Consider the following 26530-nt stretch of genomic DNA (forward strand, 5'->3'; position numbering starts at 1 on the left):
GGGTGGGAGGGGTGGCCTGGCTTGAATCCTTCTAATGACAGCAAGCTCACTATTCCAGGGGGGAGAGCTGTCAAAAAATGGTCTCCTGTTGCAATTCACCTTGGTTTGCTAAGGTATCTTAAAAAGTCCGCTGTTCTGGCCTCCGAAAGGGAAAGTTGAGACTAGTCCAGTGATTCTTTAGTTGATCTCCAGAAGAGCAACATTGGAGGACCATGACAGCTCCTTAGGACATACTGACTCAGCCACTTTGGGGACAGTTCTGCCATCTGTGTTGTATCTGGCCCTCCAGGAAATTTTGAGGCATGTTCAAGTTTGAGAACCAAAGGACTTCATCCCTGGGGCTTTCAAAGTTGTCTCCATTTTTGTTTGTAATCTCAGTGGGCTTGATTTTTCTTTTCTTTTCTTTTTCTTTTTTCCAGTGAATTCTTAGGCAGATGCCCAGTGTACAAAGTGGAATCCAGCAGAGTTCCTCTGTTGGCAGAGGGACAGGGGCCCACCCACTCTGACTGCCTCCTCATGCACAGTCTGCTCAGTATGAAGCTCTGGTCTCTAATACCTCAAGGTGGCCATAGAGTTTGGAGTTGGGCCTTGCCTAGGCCCATGCTGCTGGGGCTGATCCCCCCAAGAAAGCATCTTGTATTGGCATCACGCTAGAGACCCCAGCAGACACCGCTGTGTATCTGTTCAGGGGCCTGAGGCAGCATGGGGCCCAGAGTTCTCAGAAAGGGTGATCCTGAAGCCCAGGGAGCCCTGGCAAGGAGGGTGGCTGAGGCCCCAGGGTGCAGACAGCGTGGGCCTCCTTACTCCAGACAAGTTGGCCTGCGCCACATTTGAGGGTGCGAGGCGGGAACGGCCCTGTGTTTTGGGAAGGCGGCAGTCACACTTCATTTTCACGCTGGCTGCTTTTGGAGACAATATGGCACCACTCAGATTTTTATATCCTCCCTTTCATGAAGCTCAGCAGATCGTGTGAAGCAGTCAAGAGGCCTGCGGAAATATTCATCTGGACCCACACACTCACTCTGTCTGCCTCTCCCGCCCTGTCTGTGTGGACCGGTGAGTCACTTGACTGCCTTTCCCATTTCATTTTGTAGAGAAGAAGAGGAGAATGAGGGGAAGCCGGCCGGGAGGGGATGGGGATGTTGGGGAAACCGGTGGTTAGAAAACCTCACAGCAGAGGCCACACTGTTGGAGAAGCAGAAGTTAGAATGATTTGGAGACTGTTATATGTGACAGATGATGGCTAAGGGATTCTTCAAGGGCACAGAACAAGAGAGAGGGCAGATATTCCTTCCCTGGCCTGAGGTGGCAGAGACCACATCAATAGCAGAGGGTGGAGTGGAGACAAGAGAGTTAAGGACTGTGGCCCTCAAGTCAATGTGAAAGTACCCATCTTCCTAATTCCACACAGCCAGGCAGAAGGAAATCTCCAAGGTCTGGGGCACCCCACCCAAGTCAGTTATGTAATGGTGTCATTCTCCAAAGGAGAGGAAGTACCATGCTGTAGGCAGGCACTGGTGTTTCTCCTGTGGGTCCAGGTACTGTGAAACAGGACCAGGTCTCTTCACATCTGCAAGTAGGAAATAATAATCTTGACCCTTTTCTCTTGCCCGGGAACATTGAAAAAGTGCCAAAGGCAGGGTTGATCATATTAGAAATTCTCTTTTGTCTAATCTTGCCAGTTACAAGTGCTTTTATCCATGATCTCATCTGATCCCCCAATCAATCCTGGCCACAAATTGTTATCCTTTTGAGGAAATTGAGTTTGGAAGAGTTCAGACTCTCCCAAGGTCAAATAGCAGCTCAGTGTGGCCCAGGTTTCTTGATTCTCAGTTCATTGATTGCTCCTGAATCCCTCCACCCATCCACCCACCTTTTCATCTGTGAAGTGCAAAGTCCTTCCAAGAAAAAGATCAGTCCCAGGGTGTCATCATGATTCCTTATCACTCCACATCTTTGCAACTTCAACAAACAATATATTTTTTCCCACTCCTGGAACCCAGTGGTTTTTCTCCATAAAGACTGACTGTTGTTTCCTCTGGACAATCTGGCAAAATATTTGGCTGTGACTTTTGCTCTATTTATCCCTGAGCCCAGACAGAATTCCTTAAGATTCCACGTGGCTTATTCCATTTGCTAGATCTCAGTTGGAGTCAGTGGGAAGCATTGCTTTCCTGTGGATTCCGGAGAGCTTGACTCTATGACCTTTCAGACTGTTCAAACACTGGGACTGCATGACTTTACAACCTAGAAGAAGAAACTCCTAAGGCATTTCAGGGGCAGGGGGCTTCCCAGGGCAAAGGGATTGTGGCACGTGGTTGGAATTTGCTGAGTTGAGATCTAGTGGAGAACCGTGTGGGCTCAGGTACAGGGAAGCTCTGGAGCCAGGGACCTCTTCCCACCTGCTTGTATGGTGGCAGTCCCTCACCTGTCTCTGAATTCCCTTTCCACCACACTTCTGAAATAGGGGTGGTAACAGCTGTCTGTAAAATGCTTTGTGACCAGGCAGCAAGCATTGTACTGTGGCCAAGTATTATGGAACAGATGAGCTTTGCCTAAACTCATCCCCTAAGGCACTCATGTGTGGAATATTTGGAGAAACACAAAATGCCTTTGCTAGAAGGGGTTTTAACAGTTACTGTGCCAAACCATCTACTATCTTAATATATGCCCTCTATGCCACTGTCAGGGCGAGGCGGCCTGGCTTGAATCCTTCTAATGACATCAAGCTCACTATTCCAGAAGGTGGCTCTTTCCTTTGTTGCACATCTCTGTCAGGAAGGGCTGCCCTACAATGAATGGGAAACTAGTTGCTTTTAAGTTTCACTGCTCTTTACTATTCTTATCCTTTAAGGGATTCCTCAGAGTAAATCCACTTTCCATCCACATTTCTATCAGTAGATTGAAGGTGGCCTCGCTGACCTTTCTTTTCAGGGAGCCTATGGTTACTTTTTGACCTAGTGTGGATGCCTTGTCCAGTGAAGGTGAGAAAAAAGTAATCTGACTTTGTCTCTTCCAGTCCTTCTTAGAACTGGGAATGAGGCCTTATACATCCCCATATCCCTGTTTCTAGTGGGTACACACCAGCCTGTATGTTTCACTATCTGGCTTATCGTTACAGTGCTGGTTATTGTACCTCCGCAAAAGAACACAATCAAATGTTAACCAGAAAAAAATATATATTTTAAAGGAAGAAAAGAGTATCTGAACAGAGGACGGAATGCTTCTATGATGGTTTCAGCACTGAGGCGGAAAAGAAAGATGCTTGCTCTGTCGTGCACACCTGTGGCCCTTGGAAGAGATATTTATCACAGATGGACTGGGCTTCTGTTTAGTCCTCTAGGGATTACGAGCCCGCCAGTCTCTCCCCTGCCATAAGCAATGCTCAAGGCTGCAGATTTAAACAGAACAGCATTTCAAAAACACCAAAAGATTTTCTGCTATGCCCGTGGTAAATTTTTGATAGCTCAAATATCCAATATTCTGGGATTCATTTTATGTTTGAGCAACAGAGGGAGGGGAAAGATCAAGGGATTTGAGTCTAAAACCTATGTTTGGATATGGACTCTCATTTCTTGGCTTTGTGATTATTGACCAATTCACTTCATCTCTGTAAGTCTCAGATCCTGAATCAGTAACATAGAGGAAGAAAAAAAATCCTAAATTGTGGAGTGTGTGTGTATGTGTTATTTTCAATATCAAATGAGCCAAAGTTTCTTCTGCTGACTACATTAATTATTGTCAACATCAGAATGGTCTGCCCCGAAATACTCAAGTTATCCGAGGTATCAAGTGCTAATTTGTAATGAAGCGGGGAAATAACTTTTGGTACATTCAGTACCTGGGGATGTTAGATTACATAAATATAAGTCTGAGTCTCTATCAACTAGTCATCAGATTAAAGAGGGAGACAAGTCTTAAGTGCTTTTATAAATATTGGAAGGTGAAACTCTCACCTGCCATTTTGGTTTGAAATCTTTATAATCTATTACAGATATACACCTACTTGCCTTTGTAATAAGCACCTCGGGTCACCAGGAAAATATCTAAAGAAAACTATACCCAACCTAGATCTTTATTTTTCCCCATCCATCAGTTCTTCCATCCATCCATTCATTCATTTATTCACCACATTTACTGTTTCTACTATATGCTGTAAGGAATCTAATATGTTTTTGTTTTGTTGTTGTTGTTGTTGTTGTTGTTTTGTCTAAAAGATTTCCCACTGTATAGTTGAAGATATGAGACATGTGCCCAAAGAATAACAATACATAGCAGAGCGAAGTAAATACTACCTGATACTAACATACAAGTAGATGTGGAAACTCAAGGAAAGAGTAACTAATTCCATCTCCCTACTAGTAAGGAGAATAAGGGAGTATTAGTGAGGTTTTACCTATTCAAATAAGTAAAATTAAATTAAAGCACACACACAGGGATAGAGTGTGAGATTTCATACTCCAGCTGGGTTTGGTTTCTGGCTCCCCATCTCCTAGCTGTGTGGCTCCAGACATTGCTCTCACTGACAGTTTTCTCAGAATCCTCCCTATCTCGTAGGATTGTCAAGAGATAATGAGATGATACCTGCCCAGGGTGTAGTAAGCAACCAGTGTACATTGGTTGGGATTGCTATTATTCCACACAGGAGGTGATAACACAAGTGAAGCCTCAATGGATGACTATAAAACTGAGAAAGGCTGCAATGAAGAGCCAGGGTGTTCCGAGCAGAAGAGCAATCTGAGCAAAGTCCCAGGGGAAGAAAGTGTTCAGAAAAAGATGACTAGCCCTATGTGTTTATACAGTAGCATGTGTGGGTGATCACAGGAATGGGGTGAGGCTGGAGTCTGTTGAAGGTATGGTTAAAGAAGTAGGTCACTGGTCTTAGAAGGCTAAGGATTCTGATCTTGGTAGATCAGGGTTTCCAAAGAACAATGCATGTTCCTGGATGGCTATGCAAGTCATACTGAATTTTCAATGATACTTACATCCATTTTAAAAAAGAAAAAATTGAAAATTACCATTATTTCTTATAGCACTGATTATGGGACCCTCTTTGGATCCTTGTGTCCAATGGTTTCTTATAACATCTCCAAGTAAGGCTATTATGAGGAAAGGGGTGAGGTGCTGTGCTCTGGAGGGCCCGGGGGTGTACACACTGCCATTCTCATCTATCTGGTTCATAGATTTGTAGATTCCTTATCTAGATGGAACCAAATGAACCCTCACAAAATAGATGAGTGTTGTAAAAAGATTTCTGCAACAAACCTGTGGATGGAAAATAATACAATAAACACAGAGAATAACAAACACATGGTAGAGCCTGCCTCCTCTAAACTGACTTTCTTTGAGATGCATTTTGGGGGTTAGAACCAATCTCATGACATAATCTATATAGCAAACAGTGGGCCAAAAATATAAATAAGTAAATAAAAAATATCAGGAGAAATGCTTGGAAATATAGGTTTTCATGTGCTATTATTAATGATGACTCCTGCCTACAGTACTGATTATACCTTGAGGTGGTAGAGAGTGTAGCGTCATTCAGATTAGCATCCATTTCAAAGTACTCTTTATCTCATCTTAATTTCTTCTTTTATAATTTTCTAGTTTGACTTACATTTGACAATGTGCACAACATTAGTGGTGTGGTTTTACACATGTGCTTACACACATACTATCAGTCTATTGGGTTGTTCTTCCCAGTGGAGTTCCACAGAGACGAGTGCAGAGACTGCTGAATGAGGCCATGGGAAATGCAAGGTTATGCTCAGAGGCGCTGTTGGGGTGACAAACTTCATATATTTTCTAGAAAAACAAAAGACAATGCACAAACAATTCGGGAAGCTGGAGTCTGGAAGAGATTGTTTAAAGCTTGGCTCTTCCATCACCAGGTTCTCTCTTCCACACCAAGGTCAACTTCCAACTTCCTCAAGCCACCTGCAAGAATTTCTGCATGGACATATTTACTGCCTGTATGCTGAGAAAACCTTCCACCGCTGTTTTTCTCTCCTCCAGGTCTCTCGCTGTATGAGAAGCCAATTCTAAGAACAGCCTCTGGCTTTGACTCGTGATTTGAGGCCATTAGGTTTGTCTTGTGATGTGGGAATTCCAGGCTTACCTGTTTGAAGGAGGTAAAATTCCAGAATGGTCACAGGTATGGGCTCTGGAGTTAGCCTGTTTGACTCAGCTCTCAAATCCCAGCAAATTGTTAGCTGTGAATGACTGACTTTCTGCCTAAGTTTCCTGCTCTATAAAGTAGGGATAATCAGCATAGCTGTGTGGCAGTGTAAAAAAGGTAGAGTATAATTCCTGGCATAGAGTAAATTCCCAAGGAATGTGAGTTCATCTCATTACAATGGAATGAATGGGGCATGAGCTCAGAGCCTGGGGCAGAACCAGGAAGGAGGCTTCCAGAATGCAGATCCTTTAATCCCTTTAAAGCAATATGCAAACAGAAGTGTCTACCTCTGTGGAAGCCACCAAGCTCAGAGGTGTCAGTGAAGGGACAAAGGTCATCACCTCTGAGTTACCCTCTCTCCTTGGTTCATCTGGCACCTCTGTCATCTCTGGCTATCGCCACAGTTTCTTGTGAGAAATGATAGAATCCATGTCCTGTGAAGTTACACATAGGTGAACCCTGGCCGTGTGGCTAACCTGCCATCCCCTCTAAAATTCCTTAGGGATAGTGTATGCTACACATTTTAATTTCCTGAAAGAGAAAATAAACTAATAATCAAATTCAGGAGGACTTAGGACTATGAAAGAAAGCAGATGTGGTGGGTGGTAGGTTGCATCCTTCTCATTTATAGCCATCCCCCTTTGTGGTATGAGCCTGGAGCATGGAGGCAGGTAATTGTGGCTAGGATCAAACCATCATGCCAATAATCACTCTTCTATGCCAGGCTGGAGGGTTTTCAATAATGCTTTCATATACAACAAGAATAATTGTAACTCTTGTACCTCCTTCTCCTTTGGGCTACCAAAAGTTGCAGAATTATTATGATCCCCACTTTACCTGTGATAAAACCGAGGTCCAGAGACTTGGAAGAACCTGATCACAGTCACACAGCTGGAATTAGGTCTTCAGAGTGAAGGTGGAGAGGCCCTTTCCCCTCCACAGCTGCACCCTCACATTTTGTTTGTGTGATCATCATACAATACTCCAACTCCTTCGAGGTCCAGAAAGAAGATTTCTTTTTTGTCCCACCTTTCATCTTTTCAGGACAAATCTGAGTACGGCATTAACAGTGTTCTGGGAGTTCCTCTGTGATGGCACACATTTCCCTGTATTGTGACCATCTCCTGCATGTCTCTCCCACGGGGGTGTGATCTCCTGAAGGCCTGGGATCTATCCACCCATCTGTGGGTGCGAGGCACCCAGCTCAGAGCCTGGGGAGTGGTAGATGCTTATCAACCGAATGGCGAAGGGAACCTGTTCATGCTACAAACTCAATGTCCTTTGAATGTCTTTGTCTCTCCGATTCCTATCTGTCCTTCTATTCCCAGCTCCAGGCCTATGATGATAACCTTCTCTTCTGAGCTTCCGTGTAATCATAAACTCTCAGCTATATTCCTAGAGCATATATTTCTTATCTTTCAGCCTACAGAGTTCTTGAGAGGAGAGATTGCATCTGAGTTCCCAATGGGTTCCTCATGGGTCCCAGGTCCCTGCCAGTTCCAGGCAGAGTGGGTGCATGGTTAAGTGCCTGTGCCACGCTCACATGGTTGCCTGAATTATGGTAAGAGCCAGTGGGATAGGTTGGTGGCAGAGCCCAAGATGCTTTGGCAGAGACCCAGTTAGTAAGAGAAAGAAGGAGCTGATAGCCAGGAGCCCAGCCCTTGCCTGGCCCATCAGTCACCTCTTTCCTACCCACTGAGGCTGTGTCTCACGGAGGCTCTGCAGATGGGGAATTCCTTGATGCCAGAGACAGGATCCCTGAAGTGATCAAGCTGCAGGGCAAAAAGTTATCCCTGTAGCTTATGTGTGTAAAGAACTACAAACCAGAGGATCATTGCCAGGAAGGAGAAAAGACAAGGGTACCATGAACCAGCTGGATGTGAATAGGACGCACTGGGAACCTGGAACACCAAGCTAGTTAATTAGCAAGTTAGTGAGCCACTAAGTTAGTCTGCTTTAAACAAGGGAAGAAGACTGTGATTTAAAATAAATTAATCAGAAGAGGTAACAACCAACCATTTCATCAACTTTTCAGCTCTTTTGACCTAATAATTCTACTGTTGGAGGTTTATTCTAAGGAAATAATTAAATACTAGGGAAAAGGGTAACAGAAAAGAGGTATTATTGATAACAGAAGTGAATTAGAGGCAACTTAAATATCCCATAATTATTTTTGAATGCTGATCTAAATTATATCCACTAAAGTAATATTTTGAAGTCATTGAAATATGTGCTATATTGAGACCACATTAGTAATATGCATTGTGTGATGCTTTATGGGAAAGATCGGGATGCAAACTCTTATTTGTGCTGCATGTCCAACACTGAAAAAAATATGCCTTTTGGGAAGACAGGAAAGAATGAAAATAGATGATTTGTAAAGATAGTAAGCTTGTGGGTGGCTTTTTATTTCCATAATCATGGTATTATGTTTTTGTATAATTTTTTTAAAACTTATGTTAATCAGAAACTTAAAAGAATAACACCTTAACAAAAGATGCATCGCACCCGGCAGTCCTTTCAAAGAAGCTGAACATTAGACGGGCTCCTTTTCTATACTCATTTTCCCACACAAGTCCAGTGTAGATTTCTCTCACTGCTAGTGAATTTGAAATTAGGTATGTGAAAAGTCAGGAACACTTTTGACCAGATAGCTACAGATACGGATAGAGATATAGATACTCATCTAAACTTAGGTATAATTTCCCTTGAAAGATAAACTTCTAATACCTCAAATGTCTGATGTAAAATTGTGCCCACAAAGGAAGAGTGGGGAAGATAATAAATATATGGATTGAAATGCCCTTGCAAATACACAAGAGCTTACAAATCAAAGAGTCCATGTTTAAGAGACCCATGTAGATCAAAGTTCTGGTCTTGCTTTCAAATGTTTCCCAGAGATCCAGACACCACCTGTCTCACCCAAGTCCCTGGGTCACTTGCTTCTATCAGTTAGTCCTGTTAAACAGTTCAGCATCTGGAAATCCCAGACATCTTTCAGCTCACGTGAGATAAGCAGTCTGTGTTCTCTGGAAATACCAAAGTCAACAATGAGACACAAAAACACCCAAATACTATTACATCTTAAAAACGTCAATGTCTTCACCAGGGGTCCTGTTTCTCTAGCTCTCAGAAATTCAAGGTCTTCCCTGGAAGGCCCAACATCAGTTTATCTCCTGTATCCACCTGCTTGAGAGAATAGCAACTGGAATTGTTAATGAAGTTATTATAGAAATACTCATAATTTAAAAATGAACCATGAATTTTACATATCACTTTCAAACATTATTATGGGATACATATGATAAAGTATCACTATCCCCCAATATCTATATCTATATCTATATATATCTTATTACTTACATTTCTACCATTTTCACAGACTCTTAAAGTTCTAGTGGCCAGTGTTAACTTCTTCCATCTTAAAAAAAAATGCTGCAGTAATTAAAAAAAAAAAAAAAAAGACTGGAAATGGTAGTGTGTTGCTCAACTTATTCAATTTTTTTCTTTAACAGACACCACATCCTTATCTATAGTAGCTTAAAAATAAAGTCTACAGATCGAAGATTATTTATACATGAAACTTCTCTCTTATAGTCATTCAAATAATTTGTTTTCTCTCATTTTCATACATTTTATTGGAATATCATTTATATTGTATACTTGGCATAGTCTTCTAATTCAGAAAAATTGTTAATTTTTTTTAAAAAAAACCTTCAAAAGTATAAAAAGGCAAACTTGGAACTATTGGTTGTAATATTCTGCTAGTAGTAGTAATAGCAAGCAGCTATTCACACTCATTCAGAGGAATACTGTAAATTCAAAATTAATTTTACTTTCTACCAAAAATCACAATTCAGTATTTCTTTGAGGATATTCAAGTTTTGATTTTTCTTCCAGGGTACCTTGTATCTTATCAGTATTAAATCTAATGACTTTAACAGCTTTCTCCATAATAGGTCCAAGAATGTTTTTCAGGTTAGATGCAATGTATATTATAAAATAAAGAGTCTATTTAAAAAGAGTCTAGCCAGGCTCGGTGGTGCACGCTTGTAATCCCAGATACTCGGAAGGCTGAAGCATGATGATCGCAAATTCAAACCCAGCCTCAGTAACTTAGTGAGACCCTGAGCAACTTAGGGAGATCCTGTCTCTAATAAAACATTTTAGAAGGTCTGGGGATGTGGCTTGGTGTTTAAGCACCCCTTGGTTCAGTCCTTGGTACCAAAAAAAGAAAAGAAAAAAATAAATAAAAAAGAGATTCTGTCTTTGGGCAGAACTCCTAAATACTGAACATAATCTTTGAAGTGTCCCAAAAGTAGGCGATTTTAGTTAGCACAGTTGAGGCTCATCTTCCAGTAAGACATGGAATTTATGAACCATATATATAACAAAGAGTGCTTCTGGATTTTAGACCAAATTCCAATCTATATACCTTTTTCCTTATCATTTGTTTTAGTGTCAATTATAGGCTTGCTTTTGGCAATCTCTGAAGTAAATGAACAAAGCCCCAAAATACTCTTTTAGTTTTTCATTTAAATTGAAACCTGTACTTTTTGATTTTTTTTAAAGACGTGTAAAACCAATAAAATTAATTTTAACATTCCTGTTTTCTTCTTTGGTATACTTCATTGATATGCACAATGGTTGTTAGTTGTTCAATGTGACTTTTGCCCCTGAGGAATCTAGTTAAATTGGATAATAAAAATGAATTTTGTTATTTCTTGTTTGTCTTACATATTTGGGCCTTTCAATGACGCATTCCACAGAAATTCTAGTAGATACAAATATTTTCCATTTTTAAATTTCCTGAGAAGATTAATCCATTAGTGCTACAAAAAGCATTACTGTGTTTGGTTAAACAATATTACATTTTTAAAAATTTCATACTAACATTCAAGCATTAAGCATTTGCTTTGTCTTTGATATATACAGATGACCCCCAACTTATAATGGTTTGACTTACAATGTTTTGGCTTTACATAGTGTGAAAATAACATGCATTCAGTAGAAATCTTACTTGGAATTTTGAACTTGATTTTTCCCCCAGCTGGCACATGGACAGACCATAGTTCTCATTCAGCCAGGTGATCAGGACAACAAGTCTTCCTTGTTGCTAATCGACAATGTTTGCTAGGTTAGGTACATTAAGTGCATTTGCAACTTATAATATTTTCAAGTTACAATAAGTTTATCAGTATGTAACCTCATCATTAGTCAGTTTGCTCATTTTCATTTTTTCTATTTTAAGGAATTAGGCAAATCACCTCTTTATTTCTTTTTCTCCTCAAATCTTCTTTCATAAAAGCCTCTTGTGCTTTTCTATATCTTTCTTTTCCATTTTGTTAAGAGTAAATGCTCATTTGGGCTCATGTTTTCTTATTTTTATTATTATATGTACTTGTTCTAGTTTCAATGATCTAAAATTGTGCTTTCCAATATGATAGCCAATGGACTTTTAAATTGAAATTAAATAAGAGTAAAAAGTCCTCAGTTTACTAGCTACATTTCATATACTCAATAGATATTGTTTCTAGTTTTTAATAAGAATATTTTAATTGTGTTATTAAATATTATGCCATTTTTAATCCCCTCATTGCTACAAATTTTTAGACCCTACATAAGTGATAATACATTTTTTATATTCCGTGGTTTCCAGTATGTTGTATTCATATGTTCAACAAATGCAGTTGGTACTGACATTATGCTATGTTTTCTTAAGACGTGCTGATTCATGGGCTAGGTAGTGTGGTACACACCTATAATCCTTTCAGCTCGGAAAGCTGAGGCAGGAGCATCACGAGTTCAAAGCCAGCCTAGCAACTTAGCAAGGTTATAAACAACCTAGTGCAACCCCGTCTCAAAATAAAAAATAAAAGGACTGGGGATGTGGCTCAGTGATTCAATCCCTGATACTACCCCCCAAACAAGAGATGCCTATTCAAAACCAAATACGAGCTGCTTATCTACTACAGAATATTTCTGGAGGATAGAATGTCTACCTACTTGCACCTGCAAGTTCAGTATTAGCAATATTAGACTTAACTTAGACTCTTATTCTCTTTTCTTTTTTAATAATACACATGATCTAAACAATATAGTTAGGTGAGAAAAGTGTTTTCCTCCAATCACTACTTTTTAGTTACTTAAGAAAGAGTACAGACATGCCAGGATCTTTCAGCTAATAAGAGGCCATAATCTCAAAACAGAAACATCAGTTTAACAGTGATACCACTTAAAAAGCAAAACATTAGAGAATTATTTGGAAGCTAAACAGAAATCAAAATTCAACAAAGATTTTTCTAGTTATTGGACATGTCATGACACCACCTGCACAATGAAGAAAAAAGACATTATCTTGGGAAGAAAAAGTTAGTGCTAAAATTACTTCACTTAGAATTTGAGATGCTAAATGATAGTTCAAGTATTTTGGTTTTGTAATAATACCCTATACGCATGTGTGTATTAACAGATTTGTAATCTTTTGCTCTAACTTTAAAAATGCTTAAACTTAATTTTACATTTTTTAAAAAATTAAACATTTATTGAGCCATAAAGCTGCAGTGAAGCACAATAAATAAAGTGAGACTGTCTATCCAATTATATTTTGGCTCAACATTAATCATGAAACTAAAGGTAAAACTCCTTAGTCATAATTATCTAGGAAAGTAAAGAGTGTCAAATATAAAACTCCACTGCTTCAAAGTATAGCAGCTTGGAGTGTGGAGAAAAAAACAAATTGAATAAATAGTCCAAATCTAAAACTAAAAAGATTAAGTAACATATTGTCTAAGTCCAGTATTTTCTCAAACATATGTACAGGAAGAAACATGTATGTTATGGCCGACATGAAGGCCTAGAAGGATTAACACTATGTTTATGTTAAGATGGTTACTGCTGATCACTGTTTGGTTTCTTGGATTTATTAGGATTTATTGGCCGAGCCAGAGGAACAAGGCAGCTTCATGGACATGCGGATTTTGCTCGTCCAGGAGACACTGGAGGCAGGTCAGCTCCTTCTACCTGCATGGCTGTGGGAGCTTCATTGGGTAGAATCTGATTAGTAACCTTTGGATAAATAGAACTGATATTTAATGTTCAGCATCAGGTGTAAAATGAAGGTAGGGAACTGGAAAAAATTTGTGCTGTAAAATCTTCAAATGTGGTTGCTTCTGAATGGTGCTGGATAATTGTTTGGAGACATTGTGATCTCTCCTCATGGAAGTTCCAACACAATGGAATCAGAGATTTCAGAGCATGGATTGCATTTCTAACTCTTACTCCAACCACTATGGGTAGAACCTTCCAATTCATAATAACACCATCATGAAGTGGACCAAAAAAGGGGACTTCTATTTTTCTCATCATCTGGATACTGAACATGTGATTTTTTTCCATTGGATATATTAAAATAAGGACATCACCAAATTCTGTAGGAATAATTCCTTTCCTGTAGTCTCTAGTATGCTCTGACCAAACAATGTGCACTTAATCATTTCCTAAACATCTCAACTTGCTGAGAAGCAGTACTCCCAAGTGCTTAAATCCTGAGCCTTGGAGCAACTAGGGACACGGTCTTCCTCTAATCTACCATCTTGAATCTCCCTGTGGTTATGGTTTTGACAGCACAAATGTAATAATATTTCTAGAACAACAGAAAGTTCTATCAGATTTAGCTGATCTAAAGGATAAGACAAATTGTCATTGCACTCAATATGTTTAATATTTTAGTATATGTTCATGAAAAATGTAAATGAAAGTCAATGTAAAAAAATTGCAAGTTAATATTACTTTCTATACACATTTTCAAAAATGTTTTTTCAAAAATATTTTAAATATCAAATATTATTATCATTCAAAGAAAACTGTAAAGTATGATAATAGATACCAACATTTTCAATGAAATTATTTGAGTAAAGTCAGTTTTTCAATTTAAGTTTTTAAAATTTAATTAAATTCAGTTAATCATTTCTTTAAAAAAAAAATCAAAGCATTTACTGCCAGTTTTTAATTTGGCCACTGTTGAAAATATTATGAATCTATATCATACTTGTCATACATATTATATCTCAACCCACAAATATACCAATTTAAAGGTAATAGGAATTGTTTAATTTTGAAAAATTTCCCTCTGATTCTTTGTGGAACAGTTGGAAATTCATGCTAATTCATGACTACCTCCAGAGTCATGACTTAGAACATAAAGAGAAGTAAGAAAAGGGCACTCAGGACTACTTAGTTATTGAAAATCTGTTACAGTTTTACTATCAGAGAGGAAGGATTTAACCAGTTCATTAATTGCTAAGTGCTTTAACTCTTCAAACCCTACTGGTTCTGCAAAGCCTTGTCCATCTTCAAATTCACAAGCAGCACAGCTCCCAACCATTCCCAGCATCCAAACATTGACAATTGCCTATTGTTACTAGGACATAGGATAAACAGTCTGAAGATCTGGGGGCCTGAATGGTGTTTGTTACAAAAACCAGATCTGGCCTTCCCAGCTCTGAGTACCAGCCTGAAAGACAGAAGTGCCCGCATCTTCTCTTCAAGTTTATGTGTTTTCATGTTTGTGATTCGCAGTGGTAACTATCTTCAGAGGTAAATCAAGTGGCCCAGGGCAAGGGCCCTCTTGCCTGCATCCTGAGCCACACTCTTAGTAGTCACATGAGTGAGTTAAGTAATAGTTCTAGGAAAAGCCAGTTGGGCAGGCCTTGAACACACACACAATTAATGAAGCAATTCCATAAGCTACAGATAGGTCCTCTGTGTGACTTGATTTACCTCACCCAAGAAAATCCAATTAAAAGGCATGCTTATCCCGGATCCATTTTAAGAAGTGCAAACTGAGCCTTGGGAGTTAAGTTCCTCAAGATAACAGCTGATAAAAGGCAGAGACAAGTTTCAAAACCTAGTCTCTCTGAAGCCAAAGCTCTTTGGGCAGCCACTTAGACACATCTCACTCCCTATAAATGGCTGCTCTCATATGAATGTGGGTGAGAGGGCCTCCAGATCCCAGAGCAGGTCAATGGAGGGGTGCTCTTTGGGGCAAGGAGTTGGTGCTGAAAGCTATATTATTGTATGGCTGAAACGAAGTAGACTAAAAGTTGATTTGAGGAGACCCACACAAGTGTGACCCCCTCCACAGAGATCTGGTCACTCAACTATCCCCAAATCTCCACTGGCACCCTGATGCTGTCAGGGCACGCCACATTCCTGGGATCTTGTTAAGGACACACTCAATTTTGCCCAACCACCCAATCAGCCACCAACCCCAGCATAGCCCCAAGTTCAGACTCAATAAATTCTACATTCTCAGAAAACAATCTGTTTTTGAATCTCTCCTGCCATTAAATATGTTCTTCCTCTACCTAGAATTCCCACTTTCTTCCTGCCTGTAATTCAAATGTCATCCAGTCATTTGTTCCTAGACTCCAGAGGGAGTCAGCCACACCCTCCCCTGAGGCCTCCAGAACTTCCTTCAGACCTCGGTTACAGCCTCAGGACTTTGGAGCCACAAGTCCACATTCTCACAAGAGAGTGAGCTCCTATGGACAACTGATCCCAACACAACCTCTAAAACTACAGCAGCCCTTTAAGTGTTGAGTGTTGAAAGAGTGAACAAAGAGCCAGGGAAGATGACCTTGAGAGCTTGGTTTCCTGGGAGAGGACTTTGCTCTTAGCGCCCACAGCCCTCTTTGAGCAATATCCTATCCATGGCATTGAGCCACTATCTGGGGCCATTGCACCAACAGGAGCTTAGGGTGGGGCTAGGGTGAAAACAAACAGGGAAGACAAAAACAAGGGGTGTGTTGAAACCTTGAAAACGTTCTATTCCCTGGCATTCAAACATGCCACGCCTTCTAAGTCAGGTGGCTTTTCAGTCCAATGTTTTGAAAGGATTGATTGATCATAGGTACTGGGCTTTTGGAGCAGAGCCAAGGAGAAAGGGAAAAACAAAGGAGATATAAACTGATCGCCGTGTGTCGTTTTTCTGTGTGTGTGTGTGTGTGTGTGTGTGTTTCTAGACAGAAGAAACTCTGACCTTCCTCTGACTCAGTTATCTAATTACTTTGACACCTTGGGCTGTTGTGTCAGCACAACACCTTGTTTTGTCAAGGACACTGCTTTGGGGTGTCTCTAGGCTTGAGGAGAAGCAATTGACAGGAGATAAGTTCTGACAGTCAGGGAACCATCTGGCTGAGGAAGAGATCTCAGGGAGGGAGGAGTGGGTGGGGAAAGAAAGGAAGAAAAGGAAATGTTTGGTATGTTGGGAAGGGAATATCTTGGGACAGGTGGCAGCAAGGTTAGCAAAACTGGGTGTCCCTGTTTGCGCTTCCCAGATTGGGCTCAGGGAAGATTGTGCCCAAGCACGAAAACCTGTGTGTCACAGGTCCCTGAGAGGCACAGAGTACAAGCCATTCTGGGTAACACATTGGGTTGAGGCGTTTTCTTTACTGGAGACCTTTGTAGACATAAAGTCAGACTTGGAAGTTTTTCTCCCAAGCACAAAAATGTTCTTACTTGAATACCTGTGAGACCAAAATGGAAGAAATTGTCAGAACAATCATAAAGCCCTTCACGAAGCAGGCTGTTCAGTTAATATTGAGGATTCTGAAAACAAACAAGGGCAAACGAGTATTTGTCAAAGTTGTGAAATACAGCTCCAACAGAGCACAGAAGGCTCTCGGGTTCTTACCTTCCAGCATTGTGTACAGAGGAGCAACAGCCACAACAACAAAAGATACATGTTACAGAGAAGCTAAAGGCTTGCGGGTCTTAACGCTTGAGGACAAGGCACTGTGGTTCAGTGATACAGCTTGGGGGGACTCTGGGGACCTGGGTTTCAGGCCAATGCAGTATTTAATACTCTACATATGTTGAGTTTAGATTTCTCATCTGTAGAACAGAAGGAGGAAACTCTGTGGGGATCATGGTCCTCAGCATGGGGGTGGGGTGGCTCTGTCGAATGACACTGGAAGCCACAATTAAGTTTGATGCATCTTCCTGGAACATCAATTTTACCTGGTTGGCAAACCCTTTAAAACATTTTTCTTCATTTCAAAATTAATGCATTTGTTCCACAAATATTTATTGAGCATTTCCTATATGCCAGGTACTGTTGAAATGTACAATAAACATTAGGGAACAATAAGTGATTTACATGATCTAAGGAAGACAAAGGTCCCCGAATTATTTTTTCACTGGGAGGGAAATTTCTGGCTATGCTTCTTCATTGTCACCTCCAACCAAATAGCAGGCATTGGTCTTCCTGTGACCCAAGGCACACTCCAGTGGCCTGGGTAAGAGTGATGTTAGGTCCCCTTCCACTAGCTGCAGCTTATACTGTCATGGACACTTAAAATTAAGTAATCTTCTTTGTTGACCACAGGCTGGATTTGCATATCTACCAGACAAAAGTAAGGAAAGGAAAGAGAACTGACATTTACTGAGCACCATGACTTGCCTTTTTGAAGTAATTTCCCTCAATCTTCATATCTGCAAAATCAGCGTAAATGCTCCCACTTGAAAACTTAGGGAGGCAAGCAGAGGCTCCGAGAGGCTTAGTGATTTGTCCAAAGTCTCACCACTAATAAATGAGATGAGATTTCATGTAGCCTTGATCTGGCTCTAAAGCCAATCTCACTCTGACACCTCCCTCCAGAGAGGATGGAAGTGGTGGTATTTTCTCTTAATATGCCTCTCTGTCTCTCAAACTCAGAAGCTAAAGACACACAGTATTAGAGAGAAAATGAACTTGACCTAATCCGCAGAAAAAGTGAATAGCAGAGCCAGACAGGATTGCAGGTTGTGCAATGTCTTTATTTGTTGGCAGGGAGGGAGCCCGGGGCTAGGCTGTCAAGTGAGAATTCTTGGGAAAAGGCTCTGATGTTGACAAGACCTTATCTCAAGGTTCAGCACTGCCATGTATCTCTGGGACCCTAAGTCTCTTAAACTCCCCAAGTCTCCACTTTCCTTCTCTCTAAAAAAAAAAAAAAAAGAGAAGAAATGGTAAAACATTGCTGCATGAAACACACATAAAATCATCTATGGGAAGGATTTTTAAGCTCTAAAGTACCACCTACAGATGCCTGCAGCTCACCTAAGGTCTCCCAGCATCCAAGCAGTATCCCACCTTGGCCTCCCTGACTCCCAGTTCAATGTCCTTCAGACTGCCTCACAGCGCTAGAGACACCTTATTTTGTGACATGAAAGCTATCATTGTGCTACCATGCAGAAGAAGACTCCCAATAATTCAAAAAGGCTTGGAGGAGCACACCCTTTCATAGAGAAAATGGAGCATTTAGCCTATGGTGTACTGCTATCCTACCACCCACCATGTTCTTTGGTAAGTGCCTTTAGTGAGCTGGGCCCTATACAAAGAGGAGCAAAGTCAAGGTCCCTGCCCTCCAGGACAAGTCCAGGCAAAGGGAGTTTCCCAGAGGAAGTGAATCACTCAGAGAAGGTCCCTTTGATATGGCATGAGCCAGGGCTAAATCTGTTTTGATGACTATGTATCAAGCCTATAAAGAACAGAACTATCTAGTGTCTCTCATGTCTACCCTACCTCACTCCACTGCTTATGTTTTCTCCCTAGAACTTCCCCTCAGAATCAACAAGGTGAGTGCAGGAGCAGAACACTTGGTAGGACCATGGTAGGACAATACCCACCCAACACATTACAATGCCTCTGACTTCTCCAGGGATCCCTCTCCAAAGTTCCTGACATGCCATTTCCTCACCAGCCCACAGAGAAGAAATATGGACAACATTTGCCCTCCCTCTCATAATGAAATTGAAGAAACTGATGTCCAGAAAAGAGACCTGTCTAATCCAAAGTCTGCCTGTGAATCAGTTTTATAACACCAGAAGCAAGGAATGTCAACTCCCCCTTCTTAGGCTCAACCTCTTGGCCTTCCAGTTAGATGCTTGTTAGTTCTTTAGAAGGAGAGTCCCAGTTTTCATAGGCTGTTATAGCCACTGGCACCTCTAAATATGGGACATGGTACATAATAGGCATGTCTTACAATTTTTATCAGTGGCTGGGAAACCAACTTACATCTCCTTGAGTTTCCTATTTTTCCATCTGCAAAATATCTTGCTTAAATGAAATGATCTCTGACTCTATTTCTAACTGGTATATTTAGGCAAACTGAGTATCTTAACTTGATAAATGGAAATAGTGACAATCAGTTTAAGAAAATACATTGGGGTCCCCAGCATTGAGGGAGGATCTATCAGTGGAGATGTGGGCACTTAAAAAGAGTAAGAGATGTGAAACCCAAAGGACTTAAAATCAGCAAACTATAGTGTTGCAGCCACATCAATGTTTATAGCACCTCAATTCACAATAGCTGAACTATGGAACCGACCTAGATGCCCTTCAACAGATGAATGGATAAAGAAAATGTGATACATATACATAATGGAGTATTACTCAGCTTTAAAGAAGAATAAAATTATGGCGTTTGCAGGTAAATGGATGGAACTAGAGAAAATATCATGCTAAGTGAAATAAGCCAATCCCCCCAAACCAAAGGCCAAATGTTTCCTTAATAAGCCGATGCTGGTCCATAGTGGGGGGCAGGTGGGCAGTAGGGAAGAATGAAGGAACTTTGGATTGTGCAGAGGGGAGTGAGGGGAGGGGTGGGTCGGTGGGGATGAGAAGGACGGTAGAATGAGACAGACATTATTACCCACATATAATTATACTACTGGTGTGATTCTGCACCATGTACAGCCAGAGGAATGAGAAGTTATGCACCATTTGTATAAAATATGTCAAAATGCATTCTGTCATATATAACTAATTAGAACAAAGTTTTAAAAATTAATATTTATTTAAAAAGAGTAAGAGATGTGAGAGATGAATCTAGCTAGACTTCATGGATTCCTCAGCCCAGGGCAAAATAATATCCTCACCAAAATGGAGACCAACAGGTAGTATATTCAACAGAAAGAACCTTGATAAAACTAGGAATTGGGAAACTTGGGTTCCTGTGTAAAGTCTGTCCTTGTTTTGCTGGGAGATCCCAGAAAAATTACTTCCTTTCTCTGGTCCTCATAGTACAGTGGTTTTAACTCACAATATCAATTCTTCCACAATGTCATGAAAGGAAGATCTCTCTTCTTACTGCTGGATGTGGAAGAAGACCCACTTTCCTTGGACTTCCTGGGATTCTTTCTCTATGTGGTTAATAGCACTAGTTTTAACACGAGGATCCTTTGAACAGGCCTTAGCTTTTGTCTGCACATGCAGAAATGTGTAGAAACCTGAACATGTTAGACATCCTGATCTCCTTTTTCTAATTCCTCTAAACATGTTTCCCTTTGCTTTCTTTTGTTGGTATTTTAGGTCAGACACCCTGCACATAAGAAATTCTCTGAGCTGGATGAGACTTTAGGGTCTTTCCATCTTAGTTTTCTTCCATTTTGACATGAGCAAAGGTCCCCCTGGCTCCCAAGGCAACCAGTTAGAGTCTGGGTAAGTTCTGATTATTAGAAAGTTTTTCAAAGGAGAGGTGACAACTTCCTTAATTAAAATAAGCCCCAGGGCTGGAGGTAAAGTTTAGTGGTAAACCACTTGCCTAGTGTGCACAAGGCTCTGAATATGATCCCTAGCACCTCAGCAAACAAACAAAAACACTCCTCAATGCTGTTGGTGTTCAGTTCACCAGCTATTTTGGGACCTGTTTCCTTCAAAATCACTGAGTTCTCCCCACAGAATTAGTTTTCTCACAGGTCATAATTGCCTCTGTATTGTCTAGACTGGTATTCCCACCTCCAATCCTAATATTTTGCCCTTAGATTTTAGGCCCATTTTAATCATTCATAAATGCTATGGTAACTTATTGATTGCAAAATAATGTTTTATTTTGAGGGCTTTTTCCCCCCCTAATCTATCTTAACCAAAAGAATATTACTTCATCGTTAATTCTATAAGCCAATTCCATACAACTGAACATGTTTAAGTCTCAACTTGATCCAAGTCTTGGTTTGGGCCCACTGAGCAATGTAACCTTAGACAACTTACTTGCCCTATCTGAGTCTCAGTTTCCTATTCTTTAAAAATTAATAATACATACCTCATGAGCTGTTGCAATAGTTTAATAGTGCACATGAATGTTTTGTCCTGGAAGAAGTAAGATTAAGTTGTTTAGAAGACATATTTTCCTTAGAGTTCGTCATTATGCAAAATCCAAATCCACCTCTTTGCAGGGTGACCACCTCCTTGGTCCTGGTCTATCCTCTGGGACCATGCAAAATAGGCCTAAATCCCACTTCCACATGGCAACGCTTCAAATATTTCCATTTGACCACAACCCCCTCACATGGCAAAAGGCCTCACCAGAGAAACTGAGGTGGGAAAAAGTGTATCCAGGGCCTCACCACAATCTTGAAGGAGAACCAAGAAATTCTGACTTCTGCCCTGGAGTGACCACTACAACATCTGCCTCCGAGAACAGAGTGGTAAGCCAGGGCTCCTAGAAAACTCCATGCTGGCAACACATGACACTGAAGTGTTGAAACATGCTACTTTGATGTGGCATTAGCTCATGATATTGCTTTATTTCCTTAATTTAGAAGAAAAGCACAGCTGTTAAAATTTTTTTTAATAATAAGAAGTATAGTGGTGCACCAAAAATTTTCAGGAATTTTTCCACAAAAGCGTTGCACCCAATTGTGCAACTTTTTAAAATTTTTTCATGCAAATCAATTTTCTTCTATTATGCAAGGACCTTCTTTTCAATTGATTTCTAGCCTTTTAATCCCTATACTCTTGAATTCCTGGATAACCATTTTACCCTGTCTAATTGAGACAATTTTTGAAATAAGAGTTAAACAAACAAACAAATATATAGACTGAATTGCTCTATTTGTTGAATGGGAGTCCTAAGAAATCTATTGGCTGTCTTTCTACCTACTTGGAATCTGAGCATTATTTGATCCCTTGTTTTGAAATTAAACTACCAGATAAATGGAAAATATTATTCCCTTCATTTCATCCCATAATTTGTTCCAGAAGTCACTTTTCTGTCTCTGAGAGATTTTCGAACTTGGGCTGTTAGTAGATGTCAGTGTCTTATCAGAGAAGCTATAACAGGGATGGTTTCATTGGGAAGAAGGATATCTAAAAAGTCTCAAAGATACCTTCAAACCATGAGGTTCTATTATTCTAATCTGTGTCCAATCAAATGTTGAGACAACTTTTGTTGGGGGAAAGAGAAGAATGCTAATAAAATCTTGCTATTCAAAAAGAGGCATATCTGGCCACTCAGACAGTTTTTAGTAAGTTATCCTATGGGGGAAAAAAAGTAAGTTATCCTAAGTAAGTTATACTGGAAATTTCTCTATACCATGGTAGACAGTCTGGTGAAGGTAAGACCAATCAGGGACCATAATAGTTTTTCTTTTTCTTTTCTTTTTTTTTTATAATAGTTTTTCTTCGTCTCTTTTTTTTTCTACCAATCTCAGTACCCAATTTGTTGAATATTTTCATGTGGTGTAGATCTGTTAACTGATTTCATTAATCATCTTTATTTGCCTTTAGAACTTCTCCTGAGATGTTTGCTTAGTGAGTTCTAAGGGGGTTCAGAAATTGACACTTATCTTTTGGGACCTTTAGCAAGATCTGGAGCAGCTGGGGTTCTAGGTCATTTGCCCTCAGTAGTAAGTAGCCTTGTTTTTTTTTTTTATTAGTTGTTCAAAATATTACAAAGCTCTTGACATATCAAGTAGCCTTGTTGTTTATCCCAAAAGAACAAAGAAATGCTATGATTTCATTTGGGCATCATGTCATGGAAGAATTTGGGAAGCATGGAGCTTCTCTGCAAATTTCAGAATGTACATTATTATAACATTATGGAGGCAACTGGCCACTTCAAGTTTGATTTTAAAGTCACGCTGATATGTAAACTTGCCTCTTCCACATGAACGGTGCCCATGGACTGGTCATCACTGCCTGATTGCATTTTCCCAGCTGGAGAAGAGTAGCTATAACTTAGAAGACTTAATTAAAATCTCAAGGGCTCACATAAAATGGGTAAAAGTTTCTGACACCACACTTCCCTCACTGCCCCAAAATAGTTCCTGCCTCAGACCCTATTCACTCAGCTCAGATACAATTTCCTCCAATAAGCCTCCTCTGACTCTCCACATTCCTTCAGTCAAGCTGGAAATGATCTCTCCATTCTCTGAATCCCCACAGCTCTTGTTCTGTCTTTTTCGTACAAACCTAAGTAATTTTTGAATCCTGATCAGTCATATGATAACAGCTCTTCTACAATGTTAAATTTGGGAAGATAGTGTCCAAGTGTTGTTTTCAATATCCCTTGAAACACTCCTGGCAAGACTTGAATTACATAGGAAAGTCACCTACGAAATGAAAGACAACCCAGCACTTCTCTTTGCTCTGGCCACAAAGCATTTATGTATGATTAATTGGGAAATTTGAGTTTCTTAGGAAATATTTTGGGGGACATTTTCTTGGGAGTTTTTAAAAACTTCTAAAAATTTATGGCAGGTGATTTTTTAATTTTAGTAACACAATTTAGGAAAAACAAAAACACATGGAAAATATTGAACTTTGCTATTAAGCAGAGAAGTTATCAATGAAAACAAACTTGAAACATATTAATGTAGAAAGAAAACTTTGGAGCAGACAGTGAATGTTTGGAAGACTTGTGGTTGGCTAGCAGCATTTTGAATTAACATTTCTTTTTTTTTTTTTTCTTAAAAAAAAGTATATAAAAGTCATAAAGATGCCTGGGCATATTTCTCCAGTCATTCAAAGGAATTCTGGAATTCATTCAAAAGTTATAATACAACAATGGTAAAAGGCAAAATGCATAAAGATGTTCATGATGCTGTAGAACAGCACAAAAGGAAGTGAACAAAAAAAAAATGGTACTCAAAGGTCTCAAAATAGACGAATGGTTTTATTAATTATAAAACATTGTCAAAATCATACTATCTAGTCATTACAATGCAAACTTCAAAAAGAAAATGTTCATTATGTAATGGTAAGTGGAAAAAATTCATCCATAAAATGAAATATGCATTATGCATGATGATGAAAAGACAAGAAATAGATAAGAATATGCAAAAATACAAATAGTTGGCCATGGTGTAGGATTCTGGCTTGTTTTCTGTCTTCAAGCCATTACATCATCTTTTCAATGACAAACGACGACGATGTTTTAAGTAATTGAAAACAAAGTCTCATTAGCCTTGTCCTTGTCTAAATTCCAAGAGAACACATTACTCTATTCATTCCCACCTCTGCTACTTGTCTTTGATTTGAACCTGCTCCATCCTCTTCTCCCCCTCTTTACTCCCCTACTCTCCTGGACAAAGACCCCTATCAAACAAGGAAACAACAGGCACCAAGTTTAGCAGGAGCTGTGTATCCAAAGTGCAAAGGTAGGAGGACTGGCTCTGACACCACATCCCCATCATTGCAAAGGCAGACCCAGATTCTTCAATGACCACAAGTGGCCTTGGTTTAATAAGCCTTGCCAATGAGGCACAATGTTCCCGTCCTCAGAAATAGACCCCGGCAGAGCTTCCAGGGGCCCATAAAAGTCTGCTCTCTTGGAAGAATGTGACAACTCTGGCAACCAATACAGATTCGTCATTCTCTATATTAAGAGAATGTTCAGTTGCATCAGGCTTTTGAACTGGGCCAACACTTAGTAAAATTTTGAGGTTGGCAAAGTGAATTTTCATCTAACCTAAGCCTCCTTCCCCTGCCTCTGATGACCAGCAAAAACATCTCATGCAACAGTTTACAAGGTCCTTTCACATCCATTTTTTTTTTTTTTACCTGAAGATTTTATCAGCCCAGTGAGGTCAGTGTTGTTAATCACTTGACTTTTTGGAAGAGTACACTGAGGCTCAGGGAAAGGCAGAGACTTGTTTAAGTCTACCTAACAAGTCAACCACACAGTGAGAAGAGAAGCCCATCATGATTTCTGGCTGGTGCTCCTTTGCCTCCCTGTGCACAGACCTTCTTCAGGCTGGAGGAATTGCTGGCCCAGGCCACCCTCTCTCTCTAGTACTCAGGGCACTGACTGCCACAGGGACACCTTGTTTTAAAGAAAGTCAGATGAGAGAAGACGGTGTATAACCTGTGAGGAGGGAAGTCAAGTGGATTCCTAAGAAGATGCTCAACTAGCCTGACCAAGTGGCTCTGAGGAACCACAGAGGAAAAACATTTAGATGCAGAGGAAGCGATGAGTCCCCTGGGGAGACAGACTCTGCTTTTAAACTTGTGCATCTGGAATGATTCTAACCTAAAGCAAAAGGTATCTGGCAGCTGTGGCAGGATGAAAGGAGCCCTTGCTGCTTAGGGTCTTTATCTCTCCTCCATCTCCCCCATTGCCCTGGAACTTGGAGCTCCTGAGCAAGTCCTACTTAGGGGCAAAGGCAGCACAGTGCAGAAGGTTGTGCAGAAGTGGAGTGAGGCAAACGCCAGACTGTCACGGTCCTACCCTCTCCCTCCAAACCCCCAGGGCTGGTGGATTACAATCTCCTCTTCCTAAAGCAAAGAACTCAGCTGAGGAGCTGTAGGGTGGGGTGGGGAGTAGTTAGCTCCGGGTTTTCAGAAGTCCTGAAGCCTCCTCCACTCCATCTCCCACCTTGAACTCTGGTCTGACTTCAGCCCTTCTGCCATTGCTGGTCAGAGGAGCCCGCAATCTTGGAGAAATGGAAGCTCACATGTCAATAAACAAGCCTTTCCAAAGGAAAACATCAAACTAAATTACAGATTCCTAGGAAATCACAGGCATTGGAATTGATGGATCAAGAATATATATTCACCAAAAAAAAAAAAGAAAGAAATTTAAAGAATTTACCTACAAGTACTTTTTTAAAAAAGGGATAACATTAGCGATATGAAAAGACAAAAAGAAACCGTAAAAAGAATCAAATTAAATATGAAATTTGAAAAGTATAATAATTGAGAAAAGATGAGGCCTTACAGAGCAGATTCAGCTGAAGAATGAACTAGTGAACTGGGAGATCAGCCCAAGAAATTTTTTCTTTTTTTCTTTTTGTTTTAATATTTATTTTTTAGTTGTAGTTGGACCCAATACTTTTTTTTTAAATTTTTTATTGTTGGTTGTTCAAAACATTACATAGTTCTTGACATATCATATTTCACACTTTGATTCAAGTGGGTTATGAACTCCTATTTTTACCCCATATACAGATTGCAGAATCACATCAGTTACACATTCATTGATTTACATATTGCCATACTAGTCTGTTGTGTTCTGCTGCCTTTCCTATCCTCTACTATCCCCACTCCCCTCCCCTCCCCTCCCCTCCCCTCCCCTCTTCTCTCTCTACCCC

General features: G+C 40.2%; 1 long non-coding RNA gene across 5 annotated transcripts in view; it reads left to right on the top strand.

Moving 5' to 3' along the window:
* The window catches only part of LOC107154366, a 126578-nt gene that overhangs the window by 79459 nt on the left and 20589 nt on the right, over positions 1-26530 (top strand). Inside the window, exons 5-6 of one of the 5 annotated variants that reach the window (XR_007347944.1) lie at positions 957-1056; positions 13108-13186. This is a non-coding gene — a long non-coding RNA (uncharacterized LOC107154366). Of the gene's footprint in view, positions 1-419; positions 542-956; positions 1057-6015; positions 8221-13107; positions 13192-26530 lie in introns of those variants that run through there. The other 4 variants (XR_007347946.1, XR_007347945.1, XR_007347947.1 and 1 more) reach the window with 4 other exon arrangements.

The sequence above is a fragment of the Marmota marmota genome, unplaced genomic scaffold (assembly GCF_001458135.2).
Source record: "Marmota marmota marmota unplaced genomic scaffold, marMar, whole genome shotgun sequence".
NCBI lineage: Eukaryota > Metazoa > Chordata > Mammalia > Rodentia > Sciuridae > Marmota > Marmota marmota.